Source organism: Andrena cerasifolii, unplaced genomic scaffold (genome assembly GCF_050908995.1).
Source record: "Andrena cerasifolii isolate SP2316 unplaced genomic scaffold, iyAndCera1_principal scaffold1200, whole genome shotgun sequence".
Taxonomy (NCBI): domain Eukaryota; kingdom Metazoa; phylum Arthropoda; class Insecta; order Hymenoptera; family Andrenidae; genus Andrena; species Andrena cerasifolii.
Window position 1 is genome coordinate 14,694 of NW_027486092.1, and position 11,955 is coordinate 26,648.

At 26.3% G+C, this 11,955-nt stretch overlaps 1 long non-coding RNA gene across 5 annotated transcripts; it reads left to right on the plus strand.

Annotated features, from left to right (window-relative positions):
• Positions 1-2,128: 2,128 nt before the first annotated feature.
• Positions 2,129-11,598, plus strand: LOC143378205 (uncharacterized). Of its 5 annotated transcripts, none has more exons than XR_013087785.1 (4): positions 2,129-2,309; positions 2,847-4,532; positions 5,344-7,774; positions 11,450-11,598. It is a non-coding gene; the product is annotated as an uncharacterized LOC143378205 (long non-coding RNA). The 5 variants fall into 5 exon arrangements; XR_013087786.1 differs by lacking the exon at positions 11,450-11,598 and adding an exon at positions 10,953-11,345 and having other exon boundaries at positions 5,344-7,821; XR_013087784.1 differs by lacking the exon at positions 11,450-11,598 and having other exon boundaries at positions 5,344-6,986; positions 7,179-7,453.
• Positions 11,599-11,955: the final 357 nt, after the last annotated feature.

Genomic DNA, 11,955 nt, shown 5'->3' on the forward strand with positions numbered 1-11,955 from the left:
CCGAAATCCATTCGATGAGTTGAGTATCTCTTTTCGCAGTCATAAAAACCTCAGAAACCTAATTGCGACGTATATTTGGCGTACGTGACATAAATACGTCTATTAATAGATGTACCGTTTGTAAAAACCCCGGAAGTCCTACTGCGTCTTAAACCGAAATGTGTCAAGGTCTTTACCGCGCGTACCCCACAATACTCCTGTGAAAGTACATAAATATGAGGTCCTGACAGGCCGAGTCCTCTTTCTTCGACAGAAACCTCTTCGGTAGAAGGCTTTCTTGAAAAGTATATCTTAAAAGTGTTAATATTAAACTCAGTGTTCGACGATCACCGTAAGCCATTTATATTACTTAATATTATTGTGCATATCACCACCATACCATACTATTCTATTATTTTCTTTATAACTGCTTATCGCAATCTTACTATTCAATTATTTCGTTTATAACTGCTTATCGCAATCTTACTATTCTATTATAACTGCTTATCGCAATCTTATCATATTATTATTATTAACGATCATTATTAAACGACTTATATTGTATCTCATGTCCATATATATATATTAAATGTTATAACCATATTACAAATATTGTGCCAATGCTAAAAGCCCCCTCGCACGATTATAATAACCGATTAACGAAGTTAATAAATCGCTTTGTTTAAAATCTTGCTTCAAGTTGTTTGTGTTCAACCATTAGTTACGAACGTACTAAGATACAAACCAACGAGTCGGCGAAACAGCTGATCGCGGATCGCGAACTAGAGAACAGTGACAGTGTTTACTAACATTCCCTTGCATAGCTGCACGTATAGACGAATTTCTCAAGAAATATTACGAGGGAACTTTTTGTGCCTATGCAACGGTAAATCTGATATTACGTAAACCAAAACAAAGTGCTAACGGGTGTTCCCCAAATACGCTCTAGCCTTTAAACTTCCCTGGTCGACTAGTGTGCTGGATTATAGATTCGCGCCTGGCGTTCCTCCCTGTAAAACGATTAGTGTGCTGGATTCAAGATTCGCGCCTGACGTTCCTCTCCTTCAAAACCCTCAGTGTGCTGGATTCAAGATTCGCGCCTGACGTTCCTCTCCTTCCAAACCCTCAGTGTGCTGGATTATAGATTCGCGCCTGAATTCCTTTCAAACCCTCAGTGTGCTGGATTATAGATTCGCGCCTGAATTCCTTTCAAACCCTCAGTGTGCTGGATTCAAGATTCGCGCCTAAGTTCCTTCCAAACCCTCAGTGTGACGGATTTAATATTCGCGCCTGGTCTTCCCCCAAAAATCTCAGAGTGCTGGATTTTAGATTCGCGCCTGTCTTTCTCCTTTCCTAATGTCATCGTTCCCAAAAGACCTCACCCGGGACGTGACAGGTGTATAAATAGAGATAAATAGCTAAATAAATCAAAGAAAAAAAGGTAAATAAAAAAATAGGTAAATAAATTAGAGGAAAAAATAGGAAAATAACTAGAGAAAAATAGGTAAATAAATAGAGAAAACAAAACAGGTAAATAAATAGAGAAAAATAGGAAAATAAATAGAGAAAAAATAGGTAAATTATCTAGGGAAAAAATAGGTGTATAAATATAGATAAGTAGCTAAATAAATCAAAGAAAAAAAGGTAAATAAAAAAATAGGTAAATAATCTAGAGAAAAAAATAGGTAAATAAATTAGAGAAAAAATTGGTAAATTATCTAGAGAAAAAATAGGTGTATAAATATAGATAAATAGCTACATAAATCAAAGAAAAAAAGGGAAATAAAAAAATAGGTAAATAAATTAAAGCAAAAAATAGGTAAATAAACAGAGAAAAAAATAGGAAAATAAATGAGAGAAAATATAGGTAAATACATAGAGAAAAATAGGTAAATAAATAGAGAAAATATAGGTGTATAAATTAGAGAAAGAAAGAGGTAAATAAATAGAAAAAAGTAAATGAATAGAGAAAAAATTCGAAAATAAATAGAGGGAAAGAAGGTAAATAAATAGAGAAAACAAAGCAGGTAAATAAATAGAGAAAAATAGGTAAATAAATAGAGAAAAAAGAGGTAAATAAGTAGAGAAAAATAGGTAAATAAATAGAGAAAAATAGCTAAATAAATCAAAGAAAAAAAGGTAAATAAATTAAAGGGAAAAATAGGTAAATAAACAGAGAAAAAATACGAAAATAAATGAGAGAGAAAAATAGGTAAATATATAGAGGAAAAATAGGTAAATAAATAGAGAAAACAAAAGAGGTAAATAAATACAGAAAAAATAGGGAAATAAATAGAGAAAAATAGGTAAATTAGGTAGAGAAAAAATAGGTGTATAAATAGAGAAAAATAGGTAAATAAACCAAAGGAAAAAAGGTAAATAAAAAATAGGTATATAAATTAGAGGAAAAAATAGGCAAATAAACAGAGAAAAATAGGTAATGAAGTAGAGAAAACAAAGTAGGTAAATATATACAGAAAAAAGAGGTAAATAAATAGAGAAAATATAGGTGTATAAATTAGAGAAGGAAAGAGGTAAATAAATAGAAAAAAGTAAATGAATAGAGAAAAAATTCGAAAATAAATAGAGGAAAAATAGGTAAATAAATAGAGAAAAAATAGGTAAATTATCTAGAGAAAAATAGGTAAATAAATAGAGAAAACAAAAGAGGCAAATAAATAGAGAACAAGTAGGTAAATAAATACAGAAAAATAGGTAAATTAGGTAGAGAAAAAATAGGTGTATAAATAGAGAAAAATAGGTAAATAAATCAAAGGAAAAAGGTAAATAAAAAATAGGTAAATAAATTAGAGGAAAAAATAGGTAAATAAACAGAGAAAAATAGTAATGAAGTAGAGAAAACAAAGTAGGTAAATAAATACAGAAAAAAGAGGTAAATAAACTAGAGAAAAAATAGGTGTATAAATAGAGAAAAATAGCTAATTAAAAAAAATAGGTAAATAAATAGAGGGGAAAAAGGTAAATAAATAGAGAAAACAAAGCAGGTAAATAAATAGAGAAAAAATAGGTAAATAAATTAGAGAAAAAAATAGATAAATAAATTAGAGGAAAAAATAGGTAAATAAACAGAGAAAAAATTAGTAAATAAATTAGAGAAAAAATAGATAAAGAAATAGTGAAAAATAGGTAATGAAGTAGAAAATACAAAGGAGGTAAATAAATACAGAAAATAGGTAAATAAATAGACAAAAATAGGTAAATAATTTAGAGAAGAAAATAGGCAAATAAATAGAGAAAAATAGGTAATGAAGTACAGAAAACAAAGTAGGTAAATAAATACAGAAAAAATAGATAAATAAATAGAGAAAAATAGGTAAATAAATTAGAGAAAAAAATAGATAAATAAATTAGAGGAAAAAATAGGTAAATAAACAAAGAAAAAATTTGTAAATAAATTAGAGAAAAAAATAGAAAAAGAAATAGTGAAAAATAGGTAATGAAGTAGAGAATACAAAGGAGGTAAATAAATACAGAAAAAAGAGGTAAGTAACTAGAGAAAAAATAGGTAAATAAATAGAGAAAAAGTAGGTAAATATAATAGAGAAAAAGTAGCTAAATAAACAGAGAAAAAATAGGTAAATAAATTACAGAAAAAAATAGATAAAGAAATAGTGAAAAATAGGAAATGAAGTAGAGAATACAAAGGAGGTAAATAAAAACAGAAAATAGGTAAATAAATAGAGAAAAATAGGTACATAATTTAGAGAAAAAATAGGCAAATAAATAGAGAAAAATAGGTAATGAAGTAGAGAAAACAAAGTAGGTAAATAAATACAAAAAAAAAAAAAAAAAAGAGGTAAATAACTAGAGAAAAAATAGTTAAGTAAATAGAGAAAACAAAAGAGGTAAATCAATAGAGAAAAAATAGGAAATAAATGAGAGAGAAAAATAGGTAAATATATAGAGGAAAAATAGGTAAATAAATAGAGAAAACAAAAGGGGTAAATAAATACAGAAAAAATAGGGAAATAAATAGAGAAAAATAGGTAAATTAGGTAGAGAAAAAAATAGGTGTATAAATAGAGAAAAATAGGTAAATAAACCAAAGGAAAAAAGGTAAATAAAAAAATAGGTATATAAATTAGAGGAAAAAATAGGCAAATAAACAGAGAAAAATAGGTAATGAAGTAGAGAAAACAAAGTAGGTAAATAAATACAGAAAAAGAGGTAAATAAACTAGAGAAAAAATAGTTAAGTAAATAGAGAAAACAAAAGAGGTAAATAAATAGAGAAAAAATAGGTAAATAAAATAGGGAAAAATAGGTAAATGAATAAAAAAATAGGTAAATAAAATAGGGAAAAATAGGTAAATAAATACAGAAAAATAGGTAAATTAGGTAGAGAAAAAATAGGTGTATAAATAGAGAAAAATAGGTAAATAAACCAAAGGAAAAAAGGTAAATAAAAAATAGGTAAATAAATTAGAGGAAAAAATAGGTAAATAAACAGAGAAAAATAGGTAATGAAGTAGAGAAAACAAAGTAGGTAAATAAATACAGAAAAAAGAGGTAAATAAACTAGAGAAAAAATAGGTGTATAAATAGAGAAAAATAGCTAATTAAAAAAAATAGGTAAATAAATAGAGGGAAAAAAGGTAAATAAATAGAGAAAACAAAGCAGGTAAATAAATAGAGAAAAAACAGGTAAATAAATTAGAGAAAAAAATAGATAAATAAATTAGAGGAAAAAATAGGTAAATAAACAGAGAAAAAATTAGTAAATAAATTAGAGAAAAAAATAGATAAAGAAATAGTGAAAAATAGGTAATGAAGTAGAGAATACAAAGGAGGTAAATAAATACAGAATATAGGTAAATAAATAGACAAAAATAGGTAAATAATTTAGAGAAGAAAATAGGCAAATAAATAGAGAAAAATAGGTAATGAAGTACAGAAAACAAAGTAGGTAAATAAATACAGAAAAAATAGATAAATAAATAGAGAAAAATAGGTAAATAAATTAGAGAAAAAAATAGATAAATAAATTAGAGGAAAAAATAGGTAAATAAACAGAGAAAAAATTTGTAAATAAATTAGAGAAAAAAATAGATAAAGAAATAGTGAAAAATAGGTAATGAAGTAGAGAATACAAACGAGGTAAATAAATACAGAAAATAGGTAAATAAATAGACAAAAATAGGTAAATAATTTAGAGAAAAAAATAGGCAAATAAATAGAGAAAAATAGGTAATGAAGTAGAGAAAATATAGGTGTATATGTTAGAGAAAGAAAGAGGTAAATAAATAGAAAAAAGTAAATGAATAGAGAAAAAATTGGAAAATAAATAGAGAAAAAATAGGTAAATAAATAGAGAAAAATAGGTAAATTATCTAGAGAAAAATAGGTAAATAAATAGAGAAAACAAAAGAGGTAAATAACTAGAGAAAAAATTGGTAAATAAATAGAGGATAAAAAGAGGTAACTAAATAGAGAAAAATAGGTAAATAAATAGAGAAAAAATAGGTAAATAAATAGAGAAAAAAGAGGTAAATAGGTAGAGAAAAATAGGTAAATAAATAGATAAAAAATAGGTAAATAAATCAAAGAAAAAAAGGTAAATAAAAAATAGGTAAATAAATTAAAGGGAAAAATAGGTAAATAAACAGAGAAAAAATACGTAAATAAATGAGAGAAAAAAATAGGTAAATATATAGAGAAAAAATAGGAAAATAAATAGAGAAAACAAAAGAGGTAAATAAAACAGAAAAAATTGGGAAATAAATAGAGAAAAATAGGTAAATTAAGTAGAGAAAAAATAGGTGTATAAATAGAGAAATATAGGTAAATAAATAGAGAAAATATAGGTGTATAAATTAGAGAAAGAAAGAGGTAAATAAATAGAAAAAAGTAAATGAATAGAGAAAAAATTGGAAAATAAATACAGAAAAAATAGGTAAATAAATAGAGAAAAAATAGGTAAATTATCTAGAGAAAAATAGGTAAATAAATATAGAAAACAATAGAGGTAACTAAATAGAGAAAAATAGGTAAATAAATACAGAAAAATAGGTAAATTAGGTAGAGAAAAAATAGGTGTATAAATAGAGAAAAATAGGTAATGAAGTAGAGAAGACAAAGTAGGTAAATAAATACAGAAAAAAGAGGTAAATAACTAGAGAAAAAATAGTTAAGTAAATAGAGAAAACAAAAGAGGTAAATCAATAGAGAAAAAATAGGTAAATAAAATAGGGAAAAATAGGTAAATAAACAGAGAAAAAATAGGTAAATAAAATAGGGAAAAATAGGTAAATAAACAGAGAAAAATAGGTAAATAAGTAGAGAAAACAAAAGAGGTAAACAAATAGAGCGAAAAATAGGAAAATAAATAGAGAAAAAATAGGTAAATTATCTGGAGAAAAAATGGGTGTATAAATAGAGATAAATAGCTAAATAAATCAAAGAAAAAAAGGTAAATAAAAAAATAGGTAAATAAATTAGAGGAAAAAATAGGTAAATAACTAGAGAAAAATAGGTAAATAAATAGAGAAAACAAAACAGGTAAATAAATAGAGAAAAATAGGAAAATAAATAGAGAAAAAATAGGTAAATTATCTAGAGAAAAAATAGGTGTATAAATATAGATAAGTAGCTAAATAAATTAAAGAAAAAAAGGTAAATAAAAAAATAGGTAAATAAACTAGAGAAAAAAATAGGTAAATAAATTAGAGAAAAAATAGGTAAATTATCTAAAGAAAAAATAGGTGTATAAATATAGATAAATAGCTACATAAATCAAAGAAAAAAGGTAAATAAAAAATAGGTAAATAAATTAAAGGAAAAATAGGTAAATAAACACAAAAAAAATTGGAAAATAAATGAGAGAAAATATAGGTAAATGACTAGAGAAACAATAGGTAAATAAATAGAGAAAAATAGGTAAATAAATAGAGAAAATATAGGTGTATACATTAGAGAAAGAAAGAGGTAAATAAATAGAAAAAAGTAAATGAATAGAAAAAAATTCGAAAATAAATAGAGAAAAAATAGGTAAATAAATAGAGAAAAATAGGTAAATTATCTAGAGAAAAATAGGTAAATAAATAGAGAAAACAAAAGAGGTAAATAAATTAGAGAAAAAAGTAGGTAAATAACTAGAGAAAAATAGGTAAGTAAATAGAGAAAACAAAAGAGGTAAATAACTAGAGAAAAAATTGGTAAATAAATAGAGGATAAAAAGAGGTAACTAAATAGAGAAAAAAGAGGTAAATAGGTAGAGAAAAATAGGTAAATAAATAGATAAAAAATAGGTAAATAAATAAAAAAAAAAGGTAAATAAAAAATAGGTAAATAAATTAAAGGGAAAAATAGGTAAATAAACAGAGAAAAAATACGTAAATAAATGAGAGAGAAAAATAGGTAAATATATAGAGAAAAAATAGGAAAATAAATAGAGAAAACAAAAGAGGTAAATAAAACAGAAAAAATTGGGAAATAAATAGAGAAAAATATGTAAATTAAGTAGAGAAAAAATAGGTGTATAAGTAGAGAAATATAGGTAAATAAATAGAGAAAATATAGGTGTATAAATTAGAGAAAGAAAGAGGTAAATAAATAGAAAAAAGTAAATGAATAGAGAAAAAATTGGAAAATAAATACAGAAAAAATAGGTAAATAAATAGAGAAAAATAGGTAAATTATCTAGAGAAAAATAGGTAAATAAATAGAGAAAACAAAAGAGGTAAATAAATTAGAGAAAAAAGTAGGTAAATAACTAGAGAAAAAATAGGTAAGTAAATAGAGAAAACAAAAGAGGTAAATAACTAGAGAAAAAATTGGTAAATAAATAGAGGATAAAAAGAGGTAACTAAATAGAGAAAAATAGGTGTATAAATAGAGAAAAATAGGTAAATAAACCAAAGGAAAAAAGGTAAATAAGAAATAGGTAAATAAATTAGAGGAAAAAATAGGTAAATAAACAGAGAAAAAATTAGTAAATAAATTAGAGAAAAAAATAGATAATGAAATAGTGAAAAATAGGTAATGAAGTAGAGAATACAAAGGAGGTAAATAAATACAGAAAATAGGTAAATAAATAGACAAAAATAGGTAAATAATTTAGAGAAGAAAATAGGCAAATAAATAGAGAAAAATAGGTAATGAAGTACAGAAAACAAAGTAGGTAAATAAATACAGAAAAAATAGATAAATAAATAGAGAAAAAATAGTTAAGTAAATACAGAAAACAAAAGAGGTAAATTAATAGAGAAAAATAGGTAAATAAAATAGGAAAAATAGGTAAATAAATAAAAAATAGGTAAATAAAATAGGGAAAAATAGGTAAATAAACAGAGAAAAATAGGTAAATAAGTAGAGAAAACAAAAGAGGTAAACAAATAGAGAAAAAATAGGAAAATAAATAGAGAAAAAATAGGTAAATTATCTGGAGAAAAAATGGGTGTATAAATAGAGATAAATAGCTAAATAAATCAAAGAAAAAAGGTAAATAAAAAAATATGTAAAGAAATTAAAGGAAAAAATAGGTAAATAAACAGAGAAAAAATAGGAAAATAAATGAGAGAAAATATAGGTGTATAAATTAGAGAAAGAAAGAGGTAAATAAATAGAAAAAAGTAAATGAATAGAGAAAAAATTCGAAAATAAATAGAGGAAAAATAGGTAAATAAATAGAGAAAAAATAGGTAAATTATCTAGAGGAAAAATAGGTAAATAAATAGAGAAAACAAAAGAGGCAAATAAATAGAGAACAAATAGGTAAATAAATACAGAAAAATAGGTAAATTAGGTAGAGAAAAAATAGGTGTATAAATAGAGAAAAATAGGTAAATAAACCAAAGGAAAAAAGGTAAATAAAAAATAGGTAAATAAATTAGAGGAAAAAATAGGTAAATAAACAGAGAAAAATAGGTAATGAAGTAGAGAAAACAAAGTAGGTAAATAAATAGAGAAAAATAGGTAAATAAAATAGGGAAAAATAGGTAAATAAACAGAGAAGAATAGGTAAATAAGTAGAGAAAACAAAAGAGGTAAATAAATAGAGAAAAATAGGAAAATAAATAGAGAAAAAATAGGTAAATTATATAGAAAAAAATAGGTGTGTAACGTCCCACGATTTTTCGCGCGTTTCCTATTCCCAATTCCACTAGTAAACCTCAAAATCACTCCACTAAAGTCTATCAAACTCAACTCCTACCCCATCTCCTCAATCACCGATCACCTTGATGTTGCACCTTAGCGGTCAACAACACAGGATGATCAATACAAACCTCCACCTCGCTGATGTACCTTAGCGGTCCCCATCACGAGATGATCGTTTCAAAACCCTCTTCGCCTATTCGTCTTACAAGGCACGAATCATTCCCTCCAAAAACAAATTCAAACAAGTCCCTCATTACAAATCCCTGTTAAATCGAGACCAAGTCTCAACCCCCTCTTTACGACTCATGAAGTCCAAGCCACTCTAATAACCCCTTTCCCGTAAAACACCCGAAATCCATTCGATGAGTTGAGTATCTCTTTTCGCAGTCATAAAAACCCCAGAAACCTAATTGCGACGTATATTTGGCGTACGTGACATAAATACGTCTATTAATAGATGTACCGTTTGTAAAAACCCCGGAAGTCCTACTGCGTCTTAAACCGAAATGTGTCAAGGACTTTACCGCGCGTACCCCACAATACTCCTGTGAAAGTACATAAATATGAGGTCCTGACAGGCCGAGTCCTCTTTCTTCGACAGAAACCTCTTCGGTAGAAGGCTTTCTTGAAAAGTATATCTTAAAAGTGTTAATATTAAACTCAGTGTTCGACGATCACCGTAAGCCATTTATATTACTTAATATTATTGTGCATATCACTACCATACCATACTATTCTATTATTTTCTTTATAACTGCTTATCGCAATCTTACTATTCAATTATTTCGTTTATAACTGCTTATCGCAATCTTACTATTCTATTATAACTGCTTATCGCAATCTTATCATATTATTATTATTAACGATCATTATTAAACGACTTATATTGTATCTCATGTCCATATATATATATTAAATGTTATAACCATATTACAAATATTGTGCCAATGCTAAAAGCCCCCTCGCACGATTATAATAACCGATTAACGAAGTTAATAAATCGCTTTGTTTAAAATCTTGCTTCAAGTTGTTTGTGTTCAACCATTAGTTACGAACGTACTAAGATACAAACCAACGAGTCGGCGAAACAGCTGATCGCGGATCGCGAACTAGAGAACAGTGACAGTGTTTACTAACATTCCCTTGCATAGCTGCACGTATAGACGAATTTCTCAAGAAATATTACGAGGAAACTTTTTGTGCCTATGCAACGGTAAATCTGATATTACGTAAACCAAAACAAAGTGCTAACGGGTGTTCCCCAAATACGCTCTAGCCTTTAAACTTCCCTGGTCGACTAGTGTGCTGGATTACAGATTCGCGCCTGGCGTTCCTCCCTGTAAAACGATTAGTGTGCTGGATTCAAGATTCGCGCCTGACGTTCCTCTCCTTCAAAACCCTCAGTGTGCTGGATTCAAGATTCGCGCCTGACGTTCCTCTCCTTCCAAACCCTCAGTGTGCTGGATTATAGATTCGCGCCTGAATTCCTTTCAAACCCTCAGTGTGCTGGATTATAGATTCGCGCCTGAATTCCTTTCAAACCCTCAGTGTGCTGGATTCAAGATTCGCGCCTAAGTTCCTTCCAAACCCTCAGTGTGACGGATTTAATATTCGCGCCTGGTCTTCCCCCAAAAATCTCAGAGTGCTGGATTTTAGATTCGCGCCTGTCTTTCTCCTTTCCTAATGTCATCGTTCCCAAAAGACCTCACCCGGGACGTGACAGGTGTATAAATAGAGATAAATAGCTAAATAAATCAAAGAAAAAAAGGTAAATAAAAAAATAGGTAAATAAATTAGAGGAAAAAATAGGAAAATAACTAGAGAAAAATAGGTAAATAAATAGAGAAAACAAAACAGGTAAATAAATAGAGAAAAATAGGAAAATAAATAGAGAAAAAATAGGTAAATTATCTAGAGAAAAAATAGGTGTATAAATATAGATAAGTAGCTAAATAAATCAAAGAAAAAAAGGTAAATAAAAAAATAGGTAAATAATCTAGAGAAAAAAATAGGTAAATAAATTAGAGAAAAAATTGGTAAATTATCTAGAGAAAAAATAGGTGTATAAATATAGATAAATAGCTACATAAATCAAAGAAAAAAAGGGAAATAAAAAAATAGGTAAATAAATTAAAGCAAAAAATAGGTAAATAAACAGAGAAAAAATAGGAAAATAAATGAGAGAAAAATATAGGTAAATACATAGAGAAAAAATAGGTAAATAAATAGAGAAAATATAGGTGTATAAATTAGAGAAAGAAAGAGGTAAATAAATAAAAAAAGTAAATGAATAGAGAAAAAATTCGAAAATAAATAGAGGGAAAAAAGGTAAATAAATAGAGAAAACAAAGCAGGTAAATAAATAGAGAAAAATAGGTAAATAAATAGAGAAAAAAGAGGTAAATAAGTAGAGAAAAATAGGTAAATAAATAGAGAAAAATAGCTAAATAAATCAAAGAAAAAAAGGTAAATAAAAAATAGGTAAATAAATTAAAGGGAAAAATAGGTAAATAAACAGAGAAAAAATACGAAAATAAATGAGAGAGAAAAATAGGTAAATATATAGAGGAAAAATAGGTAAATAAATAGAGAAAACAAAAGAGGTAAATAAATACAGAAAAAATAGGGAAATAAATAGAGAAAAATAGGTAAATTAGGTAGAGAAAAAATAGGTGTATAAATAGAGAAAAATAGGTAAATAAACCAAAGGAAAAAAGGTAAATAAAAAATAGGTATATAAATTAGAGGAAAAAATAGGCAAATAAACAGAGAAAAATAGGTAATGAAGTAGAGAAAACAAAGTAGGTAAATAAATACAGAAAAAAGAGGTAAATAAATAGAGAAAATATAGGTGTATAAA